The sequence below is a fragment of the Oreochromis niloticus genome, linkage group LG18 (assembly GCF_001858045.2).
Source record: "Oreochromis niloticus isolate F11D_XX linkage group LG18, O_niloticus_UMD_NMBU, whole genome shotgun sequence".
In the NCBI taxonomy this organism is placed as follows: domain Eukaryota; kingdom Metazoa; phylum Chordata; class Actinopteri; order Cichliformes; family Cichlidae; genus Oreochromis; species Oreochromis niloticus.
Window position 1 is genome coordinate 26,633,599 of NC_031982.2, and position 5,867 is coordinate 26,639,465.

Genomic DNA, 5,867 nt, shown 5'->3' on the forward strand with positions numbered 1-5,867 from the left:
ACTCTGAGATAGCCATAGTTTAACAGTAACACTGCCTTTGAGCAGAAAGAGACGACAAAACAGAAGCCGTGACTCAGTCTGACAGTATCAGCCTGCAGAAACAAACTTTTATTGATTTCTTCCTGCAGATTTTTGGGGTCATGTGTGAGAGTTAGTGAGCTAATGTGTGAGTCCCGTGCACTGCAAGTCACGATGAGATTACAGGAGTTTTTAAACAGAGAGTCCAATCAGGCCGATCAAAGCAGAAGATGTAATATGATGATCTGAATGCATTTAGGCTGCAGGAATTAACTTCATGAAATATCAGATGTCTGTGGGTTTTGAATTGATAATGTAAAATTCTGGATTCAGATTTTGCTGGATTTAGCCTGTACAATAGCTATGAACATCCCCCAAATCCCTCCAAACAAACATAAATGAGAACAGTTTATATATTAACAGCTGAAAATAAAAATTTTAAACGTATTATCTCCCACATCACAAGTCACTCGGTGCCCTCTTCTGGTCACATTGAGGAAAGTTCAGGGTTCAGAGATGTTAATCCTGCATTGTGGAAAAGAAATCAGAAACACACTCCAGCCGATCCAAGAGAGAAGAAACTTGTATTTAAAAAAAAACTTTAAAAACACAATTTTCTTTAAAAAGTGATACAAAACCTTTATTTTTTTATAAATTATTCAGCACTTTTATCACAAATGTCTTTTTTGACCCATTTTGACTTGACCATGTTTATATGTACTATGTACTATGGTGTTCCTCCAGATAAGCTGGAGGAGGTGGTCAGGGAAAGAGAGGTCTGGACTTCTCTGCTCAGGCCTCTGTCCCCACGACCCAGTCCCATTTAAGCAGAGGAAGAGGATGGATGGATTTAGAATTCCACAGAATGTTCATAATTTTCTCACAAAATTATGTCAGACAACCTGTATGACTGTCTTTCAACAAAATCATTTGCAAAATTATTCTGTCTTAAAAGAGTCTTTATGATATAATGATTGTAGTTCAATATACAGACAGTATGTAATAAAACACATAGTTTTAGTACATATGTGTTTCCAGTCATAGAATAAGATACAATAAAGGGTTTGTTCTTTGCATGTTTGTGAGAAACTGACAGAAAAGAAGAATCAGTTATTTCTATAAGTGTTAACATTTAGTTATTTACCATTCATTTTTTTATCAAAAAGAAAAATGTTGTTGAGTCTCAAACGTTCTATAATCAAGAAGTGAAGCCATGAAGTGTTTCCACAGAGCCACAGGGCCGGGCTCCTTTTCACAACTATGTTATTTATCAACTTTAAAACTTCTGCAATCCAACTTCCTGCCAATGCCTTATTTCACAGCTTCAATTCTCTCGGTAGCGATTAAAACACTTGGTTAACAAAACACTTATATATGTGAATTTAAACATGAGACATGATTTTTAGGACACTAGAAAATTTGCAGCATGTTATATTGAATATTCAGCGTGCTGCATTTGGAAAGATAACCAGTTTTCATCTCAGGTATATTTTTGAATTCTTTTTTCATTCTTAGGTTACTTTTCTCTTTAAAAAAATTTTTTTGGCAGTCACAATTCACTCAGTACAGTATATTCAATGCAATCCAACCTTTGGCTAAAATGATGAATAAGGATAAAAGTAAGAAAAGAAAATGATGGTGCGGGCTCTTGAGCTAAAACAAAAGTGAGCAGCTTCATGCTGGATCTGCAGCTTCTCATGAGCAGCTTGCAAAATGTGCGCACTGACAAAGACTGTCAAGCAGATAGTCCAGTTCATACAGACACACTTGCACAAACTTCTCCTACTTTCCATGATTTTAACATGGATTTCAATGGCTTTAATATCTCAACACATTTCAATAAATGACAGTATCAATCTGTTTAAAAACAAAAAAGTTGATTAACTGAAATGAATAAACCAGTGAAAGAAAAACAGGAAAATGTAAAACTAGAAAAAACACATGTACTGAATAACTCAATAGGCTAACACGTAATAAATCATAATTGTTTTTAAAGTAATCTGTATTCATATCTATTATGCTGATAAGAACAGTGTTGATATTCATAAATGTTGGTATTTGTAAGAAATATTATATTTATTAATCATGTAAATTTCCTGGACCTGTCATAGACGTCTACATGACATCAAAAAAAAAAACAAAAAACAGAGTCCAAATGTTGAACGTCATATTGACGTCCAAGTTGGGTCATGGTTGGACGTTCAAATTGTGGACCTAGTTTGGACGTCATATAGCCTTAAAAATGTTAATGTGTGTGTGTGTACCTGTTTGAGGATGGGTTAACTTTGTATTATGTTTATTTGATTTGACTGTATCTTTTTTGTTAAGGATTGGTGTTAGGTTAACGGATTTGTTTATGTAAAGTTTAAGGTATTCTCTTCCTTTTTGTGTATAATCCTGCTGATTTTATTCCCTTTGCATCCAGGCTGAGAGCTGAATGTAGTGGAGGATCTTCTGTGTGTCTGTGTGTGGTGCTGGGTTCCCTCACAATCGAATGCATGTGCACAAGTGCCTGCAGTGATCCATTTATCTTTATTTGTTGAATCCATCTCCCCCTCATGTTGACCATTCACTTGAAAGCCTCAGTCCTGAACCCCCCTTCCCTTTGTGGTTTGATGTGTAGAGTTTTAAAAATGTTTATTTTTTTCTATTAATAAACTTAAATTTTTGAAAGGTGGGATCACGTCTCTCACCTCATCTTAGTGTGCCTTTCTGATGCTTTTACTCATTTCCTTGGGTCACATTCCCAAGGTGGCGTTGTTGACAACTTTTAGCTTCCCAAAACATGGTGGGAAAAGTGAGTGTCACAGGCAAAGCATTAAAACATTTTAATTACCCTTGTGTTGCCATATTAGGAAGCTAAGTTACTAAAGTAAAATAGAAATTTTTAACCTACATTGACTAATTTGACAATTTTTTCAGTTCAGGGGTCAGACCTCCAAAAGTTTTGTTTTCAAGATGAAATCTACTGTAACATGAGCAACAAAAATTTCATGTACAATATGACACAGATTCATTGTGTGATATTTGAGAATGTTTAACATGTTTGCTATACATGTCTTGCAGAGTGTTTGTTATGTTTACATTCAACAGAAAATTAATTCTAAATTAAATGTGTAAACATATGTACTTACAAAACATTTGCAATACCCAATTTTGTGCTGTATAACCAAAAACGGTATCTGCATAAAAATGATCAAACCCCCAAAATGTGTTAACCTGTGTAGTTATCGACCACTGGTATCTATAACTTCAACATTTTCTAAAACCATATAAGTTATATGTGTAAGTGGAAAGCCTCTTCTTTATTTTCGCTTCTTAATCTTCTCCATAATGTGGACACTGATGACAGCAATCACCATGATGATCAGACCAACAGAGAACACGACTGTCTTCACCACACAGATGGAGATACCTGCAGACATGAGCAGAAATAATGAAACACACTAAACAAATTGGAACTACAGTTTCTTTTGTCTGACTCAAGAAATCTTTTACATTTCAGGAACACGGGTAATTTATTTCTGAATGTATCCCAACTGTATTCAGCATTCCAGAGGAAAAAGTGAGCCTTTATTGTGACTAAATTAGATTCCAAACAATATTCAAAACCAAAACTTCAGACATGCAGCATCACTAGGAAACTCACAGGCCTGACAGCAAACAACACTGAGTGCAGCAAGCAACACCAATGACAAAGGACACAGGAAGGACTGAAGTTTATATACAGTTAGGTCCATATATATTTGGACACTGACACATTTTTTTTTAAATGTTTGCCAAAACATATTCCAATTATTGTTATATAATGGACGTGGACATAATGTGTAGACTTTCAGCTTTCATTTGAGAGCATCCACATTCAAATTGGATGAAGGGTTTATGAGTTTTAGCTCCTTAACAAGTCCCACATGTAATTGGACACTGACACATTTTTTTTTTTTACATGTTTACTGAAACATATTCCAACTATGGACATAATTTGTAGACTCAGCTTTCATGAAGGGTTTATGAGTTTTAGCTCCTTAACATGTCCCACACTCTTTTAAAAGGGACCAAACATAATTGGACAATTGACTCGAAGGCTATTTCATGGGCAGGTGTGAACAATTCCTTCATTATATCATTATCAATTAAGCAGATAAAAGGCCTGGAGTTGATGTGGTGCTTGCGTTTGGAAGATTTTGCTGTGAACAGACAACATGCAGTCAAAGGAGCTCTCCATGCAGGTGAAACAACATCCTTAAGCTGCAAAAACAGAAAAATCCCATTTGAGAAATTGCTACAATATTAGGAGTGTCAAAATCTACAATTTGGTACATCCTGAGAAAGAAAAAGAAGCACTTGTCAACTCAAAACAAAAAGACCTGGATGTCCACAGAAGACAACAGTGGTGGCTGATCACAGAATCATTTTTACAGCCAGCAAAGTGAACAACACTCTCCAGGAGGTAGGAGTATCTACATTATTATTAGTCCTTTATTTATTCAGGTAAAAATCTCATTGAGATTTAAAATCTCATTTCCAAGAGAGACCTGGCATCATGGCAACAAAAGTCACATACCACATAGGTATATAACATTTAAAACAAATACAATACCCCCAACATCTACCATAAAGAGAAGAAAGGCCCACAAACAAACAGCTACTGCAATCCTCTGTAGTAAAGACCTGGCAGAGCAACAAAAGGAGAAAACCCAGCATCTGGTGATGTCCATGAGTTCAAGACTTTGGGGTGTCATTGCCAGCAAAGTATTAGAAATGAACATTTTATTTTCAGTTATTTAACTTTTCCAATTACTCTTGAGCTCCTAAAATGAATCGATTGTGAGGAACTAAAATGCTTTATACAGTCTAGTTGTTCAAACCACTGAATTAAAATTGAAAGTCTGCACTTCAGCTACATCTGAGTTTTTTCATTTAAACTCAGTGTGGTAACCAGAACCAATTTAGGTTGACCTAATTTGGTTCTGACCTGGTTGCTATAGTTACAAATGACTGATTTAATTTAATAAATAGGCACGGACAGAAGCACCAGAGATTGTGATTCTCTGAGCAGGTTTTGTTGTCACCTTTAAAAAATCTGATGCGAGTTTCTGCCATCAGTCTTACACTCTAGGAATCAGAATGTTTTAGATTTGGGATTTTCTCATTAAAAGAAAAACAACAAACCTGACGTCAGAATCATCTTATTAACATGCTACTGGAAGTCTCTTAAATTAAATACAGTAGATATATTTTTCAGTGTTCTTATTATTGTTTTGTCAACAATTTTATATAATCTGTTTATATGTTTATAATTAAAAACATTTATTAGTGTAAAATATGTTTAATTGTTATTCAGCTGTAATGAAACACCCTTACATCAATCAGACATCTCTAAAATTAATATAGATTTGTGTGTAACTTGCCACACATCGTCCTTCAGTTACTTTTTGTCTAGATCATTTCCAACAATAAAGTGTGGACTTCACAAGTTATGACCTTCACACAACTTTAGATGGTGTAGCTCTAATATCTAGAGTTGCTCAAATTCATTAAACTAACCAAAGTAAACAGATGCTTTTTCATTTTAGGAAGTATCTCTGCTTCCCTCCATGACAGAAATAGGGAAGCTACAACCCCAAAACCTGTACAGAATGTGTCTGCTCCCAGACCACGTCAAAGAACCAAACCACAAATCAGCAATGAAGGAATCACCCTTGAAAAATGAAATAAGACTGACATAAAGTTATAAAAGATTTAAAAGCCTTTCTTAATATTTCAGACCCTAACTGTCTGCTTGAACATTACACTGTATTTCCTGTTTATCTATTTTTTAAGTTTAAAAGCAAAGCAAAGGCTAATTT